We start from the raw sequence: 16,219 nt of genomic DNA on the forward strand, positions 1-16,219 counted from the left end.
TTTGAAGTTCCTGCAATTTTCACTGTAAAACCGACTTGGAGCTAGTACCTACCCTTATATATGTATGGAGTGGAGTTTGCAACTGAAAAGAAACTTTGTGTTCCCAACAAGCTAGTTGAAGGACGGCTTCCACACACATTTATCTCTCAGAACTGAGCATGTGGAGAGACGTTCGTTCATCTAGCACAAAGAGAACGGGTTGTAGGAGCAACATTTACTCTGGTTTCTCAGTCTGTTTCCTACTGCCGGTTTGAAGTTCCTGCAGTTTTTATTGTAAAACCGAGTTGGAGCTAGTACCTCCCCATATATATGTATGGACTGGAGATTTCAACTGAAAAGTAACTTTGTGTTCCCAACAAGCTAGATGAAGGACGGCTTTCAGACACACTTATCTCTCAGAACTGAGCATGTGGAGAGCAGTTCGTTCATCTAGCACAAAGGGAACGGGTTGTAGGAGAATCTGTTACTCTGGTTTCTCAGTCTGTTTCCTAGTGCCGGTTTGAAGTTCCTGTAATTTTCACTGTAAAACCGTGTTGGAGCTAGTACATCCCCATATATATGTATGGAGTGTAGTTTGCAACTGAATAGAAACTTTGTGTTCCCAAAAAGCTAGGTGAAGGACGGCATTCACACTCACTTATCTCTCAGAACTTAGCATGTGGACAGACTTTCGTTCATCTAGCACAAATGGAACGGGTTGTAGGAGAAACTTTTACTCTGGATTCTCAGTCTGTTTCCTAATGCCGGTTTGAAATTCCTGCAGTTTTCACTGTTAAACCGAGTTGGAGCCAGTACCTCCAAATATATATATATGGAGTGGAGCTTGCAACTGAAAAGAATCTTTGTGTTACCAACAAGCTAGGTGAAGGACGGCTTTCACTCAAACTTATCTCTCAGAACTGAGCATGTGGACAGACGTTCGTTCATCTAGCACAAAGGGAACGTGTTGCAGGAGAAACTTTTACTCTGCTTTCTCAGTCTGCTTCCTAGAGCCTGTTTGAAGTTCCTACAGTTTTCACTGAAAAACCGAGTTGGAGCTAGTACCTCACTATATATATTTATGGAGTGTAGTTAGCAACTGAAAAGAAACTTTGGGTTCCCAACAAGCTAGGTGAAGGACGGCTTTCACACACACTTATCCCTCAGAACTGAGCATGTGGACAGATGTTCGTTCATCTAGCACAAAGGGAACGGGTTGTTGGATAAACTTTTACTCTGGTTTCTCAGTCTGTTTCCTAGTGCCGGTTTGAAGTTCCTGCACTTTTCACTTAAAACCGAGTTGGAGCTAGTACCTACCCATATATATGTTTGGAGTGGATTTTGCAACTGAAAAGAAACTTTGTGTTCCCAACAAGCTAGGTGAAGTACGGCTTTCACACACATTTATCTCTCAGAACTAATCATGTGGACAGACGTTCATTCATCTAGCAGAAAAAGAACGGGTTTTAGGAGAAACTTTTACTCTGGTTTCTCAGTCTGTTTCCTAGTGCCGGTTTGAAGTTCCTGCAATTTTCACTGTAAAACCGATTTGGAGCTAGTACCTCCCCTTATATATGTATGGAGTGGAGTTTGCAACTGAAAAGAAACTTTGTGTTCCCAACAAGCTAGTTGAAGGGCGGCTTCCACACACATTTATCTCTCAGAACTGAGCATGTGGAGAGACGTTCGTTCATCTAGCACAAAGAGAACGGGTTGTAGGAGCAACATTTACTCTGGTTTCTCAGTCTCTATCGTACTGCCGGTTTTAAGTACCTGCAGTTTTTATTGTAAAACCGAGTTGGAGCTAGTACATCCCCATATATATGTATGGACTGGAGATTGCAACTGAAAAGTAACTTTGTGTTCCCAACAAGCTAGGTGAAGGAAGGCTTTCAAACACACTTATCTCTCAGAACTGAGCATGTGGAGAGCAGTTCGTTCATCTAGCACCTAGGGAACGGGTTGTTGGAGAATCTTTTACTCTGGTTTCTCAGTCTGTTTCCTAGTGCCGGTTTGAAGTTCCTGTAATTTTCACTGTAAAACCGAGTTGGAGCTAGTACATCCCCATATGTATGTATGGAGTGTAGTTTGCAACTGAATAGAAACTTTGTGTTCCCAAAAAGCTAGGCGAAGGACGGCATTCACACTCACTTATCTCTCAGAACTGAGCATGTGGACAGAAGTTCGTTCATCTAGCACAAATGGAACGGGATTTAGGAGAAACTTTTACTCTGGTTTCTCAGTCTGTTTCCTAGTGCCGGTTTGAAGTTCCTGCAATTTTCACTGTTAAACCGAGTTGGAGCTAGTACCTCCCCTTATATATGTATGGAGTGGAGTTTGCATCTGAAAAGAAACTTTGTGTTCCCAACAAGCTAGTTGAAGGACGGCTTCCACACACATTTATCTCTCAGAACTGAGCATGTGGAGAGACGTTCGTTCATCTAGCACAAAGAGAACGGGTTGTAGGAGCAACATTTACTCTGGTTTCTCAGTCTGTTTCCTACTGCCGGTTTGAAGTTCCTGCAGTTTTTATTGTAAAACCGAGTTGGAGCTAGTACCTCCCCATATATATGTATGGACTGGAGATTGCAACTGAAAATTAAATTTGTGTTCCCAACAAGCTAGGTGAAGGACGGCTTTCAAACACACTTATCTCTCAGAACTGAGCATGTGGAGAGCAGTTCGTTCATCTAGCCCAAAGGGAACGGGTTGTAGGAGAATCTGTTACTCTGGTTTCTCAGTCTGTTTCCTAGTGCCGGTTTGAAGTTCCTGTAATTTTCACTGTAAAACCGAGTTGGAGCTAGTACATCCCCATATATATATATGGAGTGTAGTTTGCAACTGAAGAGAAACTTTGTGTTCCCAAAAAGCTAGGTGAACGACGGCATTCACACTCACTTATCTCTCAGATCTGAGCATGTGGACAGACGTTCGTTCATCTAGCACAAATGGAACGGGTTGTAGGAGAAACTTTTACTCTGATTTCTCAGTCTGTTTCCTAATGCCGGTTTGAAATTCCTGCAGTTTTCACTGTTAAACCGAGTTGGAGCTAGTACCTCCAAATATATATGTATGGAGTGGAGCTTGTAACTGAAAAGAATCTTTGTGTTCCCAACAAGCTAGGTGAAGGACGGCTATCAAACACATTTTTCTCTCAGAACTGAGCATGTGGAGAGACGTTGTTTCATCTAGCAGAAAGGGAACGGGTTGTAGGAGAAACTTTTACTCTGGTTTCTCAGTCTGTTTCCTAGTGCCGGTTTGAAGTTCCTGCAGTTTTCACTGTAAAACCTAGTTGGAGCTAGTACCTCCCCATATATATGTATGGAGTGGAGTTTGCAACTGAAAAGATACTTTGTGTTCCCAACAAGCTAGGTGAAGGACGGCTTTCACACTCACTTATCTCCTAGAACTGAGCATGGGGAGAGAAGTTTGTTCATCTAGCAGAAAGGGAACTGGCTGTAGGAGAAACTTTTACTCTGGTTTCTCAGTCTGTTTCCTACTGCCGGTTTGAAGATCCTGCAGTTTTCATTGTAAAACTGAGTTGGATCTAGTAGCTCCCCATATATATGTATGGAGTGGAGTTTGCAACTGAAAAGAAACTTTGTGTTCCCAACAAGCTAGGTGAAGGACGGCTTTCACACACAATTATCTCTCAGAATTGAGCATGTGGACAGATGTTCGTTCATTTAGCACAAAGGGAACGGGTTGTAGGAGAAACATTTACTCTGGTTTCACAGTCTGTTTCCTACAGCCGGTTTGAAGTTCCTGCAGTTTTTATTGTAAAACAGAGTTGGAGCTAGTACCTCCCCATATATATGTATGGATTGGAGTTTGCAACTGAAAAGAAACTATGCGTTCCCAAAAAGCTAGGTGAAGGACGGCATTCACACTCACTTATCTCTCAGAACTGAGCATGTGGACAGACGTTCGTTCATCTAGCAAAAAGGGAACGGTTTGCAGGAGAAACTTTTACTCTGCTTTCTCAGTCTGCTTCCTAGAGCCTGTTTGAAGTTCCTGCAGTTTTCACTGTTAAACCGAGTTGGAGGTAGTACCTCACTATATATATTTATGGAGTGTAGTTTGCAACTGAAAAGAAACTTTGGGTTCCCAACAAGCTAGGTGAAGGACGGCTTTCACACACACTTATCCCTCAGAACTGAGCATGTGGACAGATGTTCGTTCATCTAGCACAAAGGGAACGGGTTGTAGGATAAACTTTTACTCTGGTTTCTCAGTCTGTTTCCTAGTGCCGGTTTGAAGTTCCTGCAGTTTTCACTGTAAAACCGAGTTGAAGCTAGAACCTACCCATATATATGTTTGGAGTGGATTTTGCAAGTTAAAAGAACCTTTGTGTTCCCAACAAGCTAGGTGAAGGACGGCTTTCACACACACTTATCTCTCAGAACTAATCATGTGGACAGACGTTCGTTCATCTATCAGAAGAAGAACTGGTTTTAGGAGAAACTTTTACTCTGGTTTCTCAGTCTGTTTCCTAGTGCCGGTTTGAAATTCCTATAATTTTCACTGTAAAACCGTGTTGGATCTAGTACATCCCCATATATATGTATGGAGTGTAGTTTGCAACTGAATAGAAACTTTGTGTTCCCAAAAAGCTAGGTGAAGGACGGCATTCACACTCACTTATCTCTCAGAGCTTAGCATGTGGACAGACTTTCGTTCATCTAGCACAAATGGAACGGGTTGTAGGAGAAACTTTTACTCTGGATTCTCAGTCTGTTTCCTAATGCCGGTTTGAAATTCCTGCAGTTTTCACTGTTAAACCGAGTTGGAGCCAGTACCTCCAAATATATATATATGGAGTGGAGCTTGCAACTGAAAAGAAACTTTGTGTTCCCAACAAGCTATGTGAAGGACGGCTGTCATACACAGTTTTCTCTCAGAACTGAGCATGTGGAGAGACGTTGTTTCATCAACAGAAAGGGAACGGGTTGTAGGAGAAACTTTTACTCTGGTTTCTCAGGCTGTTTCCCAGTGCCGGTTTGAAGTTCCTGCAGTTTTCACTGTAAAACCTAGTTGGAGCTAGTACCTCCCCATATATATATATGGAGTGGAGTTTGCAACTGAAAAGAAACATTGTGTTCCCAACAAGCAAGGTGAAGGACGGCTTTCACACACACTTATCTCTCAGAACAGAGCATGTGGAGAGACGTTGTTTCATCTAGCAGAAAGGGAACGTGTTGTAGGAGAAACTTTTACTCTGGTTTCTCATTCTGTTTCCTAGTGCCAGTTTGAATTTCCTGCAGTTTTCACTGTAAAACCGAGTTGGAGCTAGTACCTCTCCATATATATGTATGGAGTGGAGTTTGCAAAAAAAAGTAACTTTGTGTTCCCAACAAGCTGGGTGAAGGACGGCTTTCACTCAAACTTATCTCTCAGAACTGAGCATGTGGAGAGACGTTGTTTCATCTAGCAGAAAGGGAACGGGTTGTAGGAGAAACTTTTACTCTGGTTTCTCAGTCTGTTTCCTAGTGCCGGTTTGAATTTCCTGCAGTTTTCACTGTAAAACCGAGTTGGAGCTAGTACCTCCCCATATATATGTATGGAGTGGAGTTTGCAACTGAATAGAAACTATGGGTTCCCAAAAAGCTAGTTGAAGGACGGCTTTCACACTCACCTATCTCTCAGAACGGAGCATGTGGACAGACGTTCGTTCATCTAGCACAAAGGGAACGGGTTGCAGGGGAAACTTTTACTCTGCTTTCTCTGTCTGCTTCCTAGTGCCTGTTTGAAGTTCCTGCAGTTTTCACTGTAAAATCGAGTTGGAGCTAGTACCTCCCTATATATATTTATGGAGTGGGGTTTGCAACTGAAAAGAGACTTTGTGTTCCCAACAAGCTAGGTGAAGAACGGCTTTCACACACACACTTATCCCTCAGAACTGAGCATGTGGACAGATGTTGGTTCATCTAGCACAAAGGGAAAGGGTTGTATGATAAACTTTTACTCTGGTTTCTCAGTCTGTTTCCTAGTGCCGGTTTGAAGTTCCTGCAGTTTTCACTGTAAAACCGAGTTGGAGCTAGTACTTCCAAATATATATGTATGGAGTGGATTTTGCAACTGAAAAGAAACTTTGTGTTCCCAACAAGCTAGGTGAAGGACGGCTTTAACACACACTTATCACTCAGAACTGAGCATGTGGACAGACGTTCGTTCATCTAGCACAAATGGAACGGGTTGCAGGGGAAACTTTTACTCTGGTTTCTCAGTCTGTTTCCTAGTGCCGGTTTGAAGTTCCTGCAGTTTTCATTGTAAAACCGTGTTGGAGCTAGTACCTCCCCATATATATGTATGGAGAGGATTTTGCAACTGAAAAGAAACTTTGTGTTCCCAACAAGCTAGGTGAAGGACGGATTTCACACACAATTATCTCTCAGAATTGAGCATGTGGACAGATGTTCGTTCATTTAGCACAAAGGGAACGGGTTGTAGGAGAAACTTTTACTCTGGTTTCACAGTCTGTTTCCTACAGCCGGTTTGAAGTTCCTGCAGTTTTTATTGTAAAACAGAGTTGGAGCTAGTACCTCCCCATATATATGTATGGATTGGAGTTTGCAACTGAAAAGAAACTATGTGTTCCCAAAAAGCAAGGTGAAGGACGGCATTCACACTCACTTATCTCTCAGAACTGAGCATGTGGACAGACGTTCGTTCATCTAGCACAAAGGGAACGTGTTGCAGGAGAAACTTTTACTCTGCTTTCTCAGTCTGCTTCCTAGAGCCTGTTTGAAGTTCCTACAGTTTTCACTGAAAAACCGAGTTGGAGCTAGTACCTCACTATATATATTTATGGAGTGTAGTTAGCAACTGAAAAGAAACTTTGGGTTCCCAACAAGCTAGGTGAAGGACGGCTTTCACACACACGTATCCCTCAGAACTGAGCATGTGGACAGATGTTCGTTCATCTAGCACAAAGGGAACGGGTTGTTGGATAAACTTTTACTCTGGTTTCTCAGTCTGTTTCCTAGTGCCGGTTTGAAGTTCCTGCACTTTTCACTTAAAACCGAGTTGGAGCTAGTACCTACCCATATATATGTTTGGAGTGGATTTTGCAACTGAAAAGAAGCTTTGTGTTCCCAACAAGCTAGGTGAAGTACGGCTTTCACACACATTTATCTCTCAGAACTAATCATGTGGACAGACGTTCATTCATCTAGCAGAAAAAGAACGGGTTTTAGGAGAAACTTTTACTCTGGTTTCTCAGTCTGTTTCCTAGTGCCGGTTTGAAGTTCCTGCAATTTTCACTGTAAAACCGAGTTGGAGCTAGTACCTCCCCTTATATATGTATGGAGTGGAGATTGCAACTGAAAAGAAACTTTGTGTTCCCAACAAGCTAGTTGAAGTGCGGCTTCCACACACATTTATCTCTCAGAACTGAGCATGTGGAGAGACGTTCGTTCATCTAGCACAAAGAGAACGGGTTGTAGGAGCAACATTTACTCTGGTTTCTCAGTCTCTTTCGTACTGCCGGTTTTAAGTTCCTGCAGTTTTTATTGTAAAACCGAGTTGGAGCTAGTACCTCCCCATATATATGTATGGACTGGAGATTGCAACTGAAAAGTAACTTTGTGTTCCCAACAAGCTAGGTGAAGGAAGGCTTTCAAACACACTTATCTCTCAGAACTGAGCATGTGGAGAGCAGTTCGTTCATCTAGCACCTAGGGAACGGGTTGTAGGAGAATCTTTTACTCTGGTTTCTCAGTCTGTTTCCTAGTGCCGGTTTGATGTTCCTGTAATTTTCACTGTAAAACCGAGTTGGAGCTAGTACATCCCCATATGTATGTATTGAGTGTAGTTTGCAACTGAATAGAAACTTTGTGTTCCCAAAAAGCTAGGCGAAGGACGGCATTCACACTCACTTATCTCTCAGAACTGAGCATGTGGACAGAAGTTCGTTCATCTAGCACAAATGGAACGGGATTTAGGAGAAACTTTTACTCTGGTTTCTCAGTCTGTTTCCTAGTGCCGGTTTGAAGTTCCTGCAATTTTCACTGTTAAACCGAGTTGGAGCTAGTACCTCCCCTTATATATGTATGGAGTGGAGTTTGCATCTGAAAAGAAACTTTGTGTTCCCAACAAGCTAGTTGAAGGACGGCTTCCACACACATTTATCTCTCAGAACTGAGCATGTGGAGAGACGTTCGTTCATCTAGCCCAAAGGGAACGGGTTGTAGGAGAATCTGTTACTCTGGTTTCTCAGTCTGTTTCCTAGTGCCGGTTTGAAGTTCCTGTAATTTTCACTGTAAAAACGAGTTGGAGCTAGTACATCCCCATATATATATATGGAGTGTAGTTTGCAACTGAAGAGAAACTTTGTGTTCCCAAAAAGCTAGGTGAACTACGGCATTCACACTCACTTATCTCTCAGATCTGAGCATGTGGACAGACGTTCGTTCATCTAGCACAAATGGAACGGGTTGTAGGAGAAACTTTTACTCTGATTTCTCAGTCTGTTTCCTAATGCCGGTTTGAAATTCCTGCAGTTTTCACTGTTAAACCGAGTTGGAGCTAGTACCTCCAAATATATATGTATGGAGTGGAGCTTGCAACTGAAAAGAATCTTTGTGTTCCCAACAAGCTAGGTGAAGGACGGCTATCAAACACAGTTTTCTCTCAGAACTGAGCATGTGGAGAGCCGTTGTTTCATCTAGCAGAAAGGGAACGGGTTGTAGGAGAAACTTTTACTCTGGTTTCTCAGTCTGTTTCCTAGTGCCGGTTTGAAGTTCCTGCAGTTTTCACTGTAAAACCTAGTTGGAGCTAGTACCTCCCCATATATATGTATGGAGTGGAGTTTGCAACTGAAAAGATACTTTGTGTTCCCAACAAGCTAGGTGAAGGACGGCTTTCACACTCACTTATCTCCTAGAACTGAGCATGGGGAGAGAAGTTTGTTCATCTAGCAGAAAGGGAACTGGCTGTAGGAGAAACTTTTACTCTGGTTTCTCAGTCTGTTTCCTACTGCCGGTTTGAAGATCCTGCAGTTTTCATTGTAAAACTGAGTTGGATCTAGTACCTCCCCATATATATGTATGGAGTGGTGTTTGCAACTGAAAAGAAACTTTGTGTTCCCAACAAGCTAGGTGAAGGACGGCTTTCACACACAATTATCTCTCAGAATTGAGCATGTGGACAGATGTTCGTTCATTTAGCACAAAGGGAACGGGTTGTAGGAGAAACATTTACTCTGGTTTCACAGTCTGTTTCCTACAGCCGGTTTGAAGTTCCTGCAGTTTTTATTGTAAAACAGAGTTGGAGCTAGTACCTCCCCATATATATGTATGGATTGGAGTTTGCAACTGAAAAGAAACTATGTGTTCCCAAAAAGCTAGGTGAAGGACGGCATTCACACTCACTTATCTCTCAGAACTGAGCATGTGGACAGACGTTCGTTCATCTAGCACAAAGGGAACGGTTTGCAGGAGAAACTTTTACTCTGCTTTCTGAGTCGGCTTCCTAGAGCCTGTTTGAAGTTCCTGCAGTTTTCACTGTAAAACCGAGTTTGAGGTAGTACCTCACTATATATATTTATGGAGTGTAGTTTGCAACTGAAAAGAAACTTTGGGTTCCCAACAAGCTAGGTGACGGACGGCTTTCACACACACTTATCCCTCAGAACTGAGCATGTGGACAGATGTTCGTTCATCTAGCACAAAGGGAACGGGTTGTAGGATAAACTTTTACTCTGGTTTCTCAGTCTGTTTCCTAGTGCCGGTTTGAAGTTCCTGCAGTTTTCACTGTAAAACCGAGTTGAAGCTAGTACCTACCCATATATATGTTTGGAGTGGATTTTGCAACTGAAAAGAAACTTTGTGTTCCCAACAAGCTAGGTGAAGGACGGCTTTCACACACACTTATCTCTCAGAACTAATCATGTGGACAGACGTTCGTTCATCTATCAGAAGAAGAACTGGTTTTAGGAGAAACTTTTACTCTGGTTTCTCAGTCTGTTTCCTAGTGCCGGTTTGAAGTTCCTGCAATTTTCACTGTAAAACCGAGTTGGAGCTAGTACCTCCCCTTATATATGTATGGAGTGGAGTTTGCAACTGAAAAGAAACTTTGTGTTCCCAACAAGCTAGTTGAAGGACGGCTTCCACACACATTTATCTCTCAGAACTGAGCATGTGGAGAGACGTTCGTTCATCTAGCACAAAGAGAACGGGTTGTAGGAGCAACATTTACTCTGGTTTCTCAGTCTGTGTCCTACTGCCGGTATGAAGTTCCTGCAGTTTTTATTGTAAAACCGAGTTGGAGCTAGTACCTCCCCATATATATGTATGGACTGGAGATTGCAACTGAAAAGTAACTTTGTGTTCCCAACAAGCTAGGTGAAGGACGGCTTTCAAACACACTTATCTCTCAGAACTGAGCATGTGGAGAGCAGTTCGTTCATCTAGCCCAAAGGGAACGGGTTGTAGGAGAATCTTTTACTCTGGTTTCTCAGTCTGTTTCCTAGTGCCGGTTTGAAGTTCCTGTAAATTTCACTGTAAAACCGAGTTGGAGCTCGTACATCTCCATATATATGTATGGAGTGTAGTTTGCAAATGAATAGAAACTTTGTGTTCCCAAAAAGCTAGGTGAAGGACGGCATTCACACTCACTTATGTCTCAGAACTGAGCATGTGGACAGACGTTCGTTCATCTAGCACAAATGGAACGGGATGTAGGAGAAACTTTTTCTCTGGTTTCTCAGTCTGTTTCCTAATGCCGGTTTGAAATTCCTGCAGTTTTCACTGTTAAACCGAGTTGGAGCTAGTACCTCCAAATATATATGTATGGAGTGGAGCTTGCAACTGAAAAGAAACTTTGTGTTCCCAACAAGCTAGGTGAAGAACGGCTATCAAACACAGATTTCTCTCAGAACTGAGCATGTGGAGAGACGTTGTTTCATCTAGCAGAAAGGGAACGGGTTGTAGGAGAAACTTTTACTCAGGTTTCTCAGTCTGTTTCCTAGTGCCGGTTTGAAGTTCCTGCAGTTTTCACAGTAAAACCTAGTTGGAGCTAGTACCTCCCCATATACATGTATGGAGTGGAGTTTGCAACTGTAAAGATACTTTGTGTTCCCAACAAGCTAGGTGAAGGACGGCTTTCACACTCACTTATCTCCTAGAACTGAGCATGGGGAGAGAAGTTTGTTCATTTAGCAGAAAGGGAACTGGCTGTAGGAGAAACTTTTACTCTGGTATCTCAGTCTGTTTCCTACTGCCGGTTTGAAGATCCTGCAGTTTTCATTGTAAAACCGAGTTGGATCTAGTACCTCCCCATATATATGTATGGAGTGGAGTTTGCAACTGAAAACAATCTTGGTGTTCCCAACAAGCTAGGTGAAGGACGGCTTTCACACACAATTATCTCTCAGAATTGAGCATGTGGACAGACGTTCGTTCATCTAGCACAAATGGAACGGGATGTAGGAGAAACTTTTACTTTGGTTTCTCAGTCTGTTTCCTAATGCCGGTTTGAAATTCCTGCAGTTTTCACTGTTAAACCGAGTTGGAGCTAGTACCTCCAAATATATATGTATGGAGTGGAGCTTGCAACTGAAAAGAAACTTTGTGTTCCCAACAAGCTAGGTAAAGGACGGCTATCAAACACAGATTTCTCTCAGAACTGAGCATGTGGAGAGACGTTGTTTCATCTAGCAGAAAGGGAACGGGTTGTAGGAGAAACTTTTACTCTGGTTTCTCAGTCTGTTTCCTAGTGCCGGTTTGAAGTTCCTGCAATTTTCACTGTAAAACCGAGTTGGAGCTAGTACCTCCCCTTATATATGTATGGAGTGGAGTTTGCAACTGAAAAGAAACTTTGTGTTCCCAACAAGCTAGTTGAAGTACGCCTTCCACACATATTTATCTCTCAGAACTGAGCATGTGGAGAGACGTTCGTTCATCTAGCACAAAGAGAACGGGTTGTAGGAGCAACATTTACTCTGGTTTCTCAGTCTGTTTCCTACTGCCGGTTTGAAGTTCCTGCAGTTTTTATTGTAAAACCGAGTTGGAGCTTGTACCTCCCCATATATATGTATGGACTGGAGATTGCAACTGAAAAGTAACTTTGTGTTCCCAACAAGCTAGGTGAAGGACGGCTTTCACACACACTTATCTCTCAGAACTGAGCATGTGGAGAGCAGTTCGTTCATCTAGCACAAAGGGAACGGGATGTAGGAGAATCTTTTACTCTGGTTTCTCAGTCTGTTTCCTAGTGCCGGTTTGAAGTTCCTGTAAATTTCACTGTAAAACCGAGTTGGAGCTCGTACATCCCCATATATATGTGTGGAGTGTAGTTTGCAAATGAATAGAAACTTTGTGTTCACAAAAAGCTAGGTGAAGGACGGCATTCACACTCACTTATGTCTCAGAACTGAGCATGTGGACAGACGTTCGTTCATCTAGCACAAATGGAACGGGATGTAGGAGATACTTTTACTCTGGTTTCTCAGTCTGTTTCCTAATGCCGGTTTGAAATTCCTGCAGTTTTCACTGTTAAACCGAGTTGGAGCTAGTACCACCAAATATATATGTATGGAGTGGAGCTTGCAACTGAAAAGAAACTTTGTGTTCCCAACAAGCTAGGTGAAGGACGGCTATCAAACACAGATTTCTCTCAGAACTGAGCATGTGGAGAGACGTTGTTTCATCTAGCAGAAAGGGAATGTGTTGTAGGAGAAACTTTTACTCTGGTTTCTCAGTCTGTTTCCTAGCGCCGGTTTGAAGTTCCTGCAGTTTTCACAGTAAAACCTAGTTGGAGCTAGTACCTCCCCATATATATGTATGGAGTGGTGTTTGCAACTGAAAAGAAACTTTGTGTTCCCAACAAGCTAGGTGAAGGACGGCTTTCACACTCACTTATCTCTCAGAACTGAGCATGGGGAGAGAAGTTTGTTCATCTAGCAGAAATGGAACTGGTTGTTGGAGAAACTTTTACTCTGGTTTCTCAGTCTGTTTCCTACTGCCGGTTTGAAGTTCCTGCAGTTTTCATTGTAAAACCGAGTTGGATCTAGTACCTACCCATATATATGTATGGAGTGGAGTTTGCAACTGAAAAGAAACTATGTGTTCCCAACAAGCTAGGTGAAGGACGGCTTTCACACACACTTAACTCTCAGAAATGAGCATGTGGAGAGACATTCGTTCATCTAGCACAAATGGAACGGGTTGTAGCAGAAACTTTTACTCTGCTTTCTCAGTCTGTTTCCTAGTGCCGGTTTGAAGTTCCTGCAGTTTTCAAAGTAAAATCGAGTTGGAGCTAGTACCTCCTCATATATATGTATGGAGTGAAGTTTGCAACTGAAAACAAACTATGTGTTCCCAAAATGCTATGTGAAATAACGCATTCACACACACTTAACTCTCAGAACTGAGCATGTGGAAAGACGTTCGTTCATCTAGCACAAAGGGAACGGGTTGCAGGAGAAACTTTTACTCTGGTTTCTCAGTCTGTTTCCTAGTGCCGGTTTGAAGTTCCTGCAGTTTTCACTGTAAAATCGAGTTGGAGCTAGTACCTTCCCATATATATGTATGGAGTGGAGTTTGCAACTTAAAAGAAACTTTGTGTTCCCAACAAGCTAGGTGAAGGCGGCTTTCACACACACTTATCTCTCAGAACTGAGCATGTGGAGAGACTTTCGTTCATCTAGCTGAAAAGGAACGGTTTGTAGGAGAAACTATTACTCTGTTTTCTCAGTCTGTTTCCGAGTGCCTTTTTGAAGTTCCTGCAGTTTTCACTGTAAAACATAGTTGGAGCTAGTACCTCCCCATATATATGTATGGAGTGGAGTTTGCAACTGAAAAGAAACTTTGTGTTCAAAACAAGCTAGGTGAAGGACGGCTTTCACACACATTTATCTCTCAGAACTGAGCATGTGGAGAGACGTTCGTTCATCTAGCACAAAGAGAACGGGTTGTAGGAGCAACATTTACTCTGGTTTCTCAGTCTGTTTCCTAGTGCCGGTTTGAAGTTCCTGCATTTTCACTGTTAAACCGAGTTGGAGCTAGTACCTCCAAATATATATGTATGGAGTGGAGCTTGCAACTGAAAAGTAACCTTGTGTTCCCAACAAACTAGGTGAAGGACGGCTATCAAACACAGTTTTCTCTCAGAACTGAGCATGTGTAGAGACGTTGTTTCATCTAGCAGAAAGGGAACGGGATGTAGGAGAAACTTTTACTCTGGTTTCTCAGTCTGTTTCCTACTGCCGGTTTGAAGTTCCTGCAGTTTACACTGTAAAACCTAGTTGGAGCTAGTACCTCCCCATATATATGTATGGAGTGGAGTTTGCAACTGAAAAGAAACTTTGTGTTCAAAACAAGCTATGTGAAGGACGGCTTTCACACTCACTTATATCTCAGAACTGAGCATGGGGAGAGAAGTTTGTTCATCTAGCAGAAAGGGAACTGGTTGTAGGAGAAACTTTTACTCTGGTCTCTCAGTCTGTTTCCTACTGCCGGTTTGAAGTTCCTGCAGTTTTCATTGTAAAACCGAGTTGGATCTAGTATCTACCCATATATATGTATGGAGTGGAGTTTGCAACTGAAAAGAAACTTTGTGTTCCCAACAAGCTAGGTGAAGGACGGCTTTCACACACACTTAACTCTCAGAACTGAGCATGTGGACAGACGTTCGTTCATCTAGCAGAAAGGGAACGGATTTTAGGAAAAACTTTTACTCTGGTTTCTCAGTCTGTTTCCTAGTGCCGGTTTGAAGTTCCTACAATTTTCACTGTAAAACCGAGTTGGAGCTAGTACCTCAACTTATATATGTATGGAGTGTAGTTTGCAACTTTAAAGAAACTTTTTGTTCCCAACAAGCTAGGTGAAGGACGGCTTTCACACACACTTATCTCTCAGAAATGAGCATGTGGAGAGACATTGTTTCATCTAGCAGAAAGGGAACGGGATGTAGGGGAAACTTTTACTCTGGTTTCACAGTCTGTTTCCTACAGCCGGTTTGAAGTTCCTGCAGTTTTTATTGTAAAACAGAGTTGGAGCTAGTACCTCCCCATATATATGTATGGAGTGGAGTTTGCAACAGAAAAGAAACTATGTGTTCCCAAAAAGCTAGGTGAAGGACGGCATTCACACTCACTTATCTCACAGAACTGAGCATGTGGACAGACGTTCGTTCATCTAGCACAAAGGGAACGGGTTGCAGGAGAAACTTTTTCTCTGCTTTCTCAGTCTACTTCCTTGAGCCTGTTTGAAGTTCCTGCAGTTTTCACTGTAAAACCGTGTTGGAGCTAGTACCTCACTATATATATTTATGGAGTGTAGTTTGCAACTGAAAAGAAACTTTGGGTTCCCAACAAGCTAGTTGAAGGACGGCTTTCACACACATTTATCTCTCAGAACTGAGCATGTGGAGAGACGTTCGTTCATCTAGCACAAAGAGAACGGGTTGTAGGAGCAACAATTACTCTGGTTTCTCAGTCTGTTTCCTACTGCCGGTTTGAAGTTCCTGCAGTTTTTATTGTAAAACCGAGTTGGAGCTAGTACCTCCCCATATATATGTATGGACTGGAGATTGCAACTGAAAAGTAACATTGTGTTCCCAACAAGCTTGGTGAAGGACGGCTTTCAAACACACTTATCTCTCAGAACTGAGCATGTGGAGAGCAGTTCGTTCATCTAGCACAAAGGGAACGGGTTGTAGGAGAATCTTTTACTCTGGTTTCTCAGTCTGTTTCCTAGTGCCGGTTTGAAGTTCCTGTAATTTTCACTGTAAACACGAGTTGGAGCTAGTACATCCCCATATATATGTATGGAGTGTAGTTTGCAACTGAATAGAAACTTTGTGTTCCCAAAAAGCTAGGTGAAGGACGGCATTCACACTCACTTATCTCTCAGAAATGAGCATGTGGACAGACGTTCGTTCATCTAGCACAAATCGAACGGGTTGTACGAGAAACTTTTACTCTGGTTTCTCAGTCTGTTTCCTAATGCCGGTTTGAAATTCCTGCAGTTTTCACTGTTAAACCGAGTTGGAGCTAGTACCTCCAAATATATATGTATGGATTGGAGCTTGCAACTGAAAAGAAACTTTTTGTTCCCAACAAGCTAGGTGAAGGACGGCTTTCAAAAAAAGGTTTCTCTCAGAACTGAGCATGTGGAGTGACGTTGTTTCATCTAGCAAAAAGGGAACGGGTTGTAGGAGAAACTTTTACTCTGCTTTGTCAGTCTGTTTCCTACTGCCGGTTTGAAGTTCCTGCAGTTTTCATTGTAAAACCGAGTTG

Source organism: Camelus dromedarius, unplaced genomic scaffold (assembly GCF_036321535.1).
Source record: "Camelus dromedarius isolate mCamDro1 unplaced genomic scaffold, mCamDro1.pat HAP1_SCAFFOLD_123, whole genome shotgun sequence".
Taxonomy (NCBI): domain Eukaryota; kingdom Metazoa; phylum Chordata; class Mammalia; order Artiodactyla; family Camelidae; genus Camelus; species Camelus dromedarius.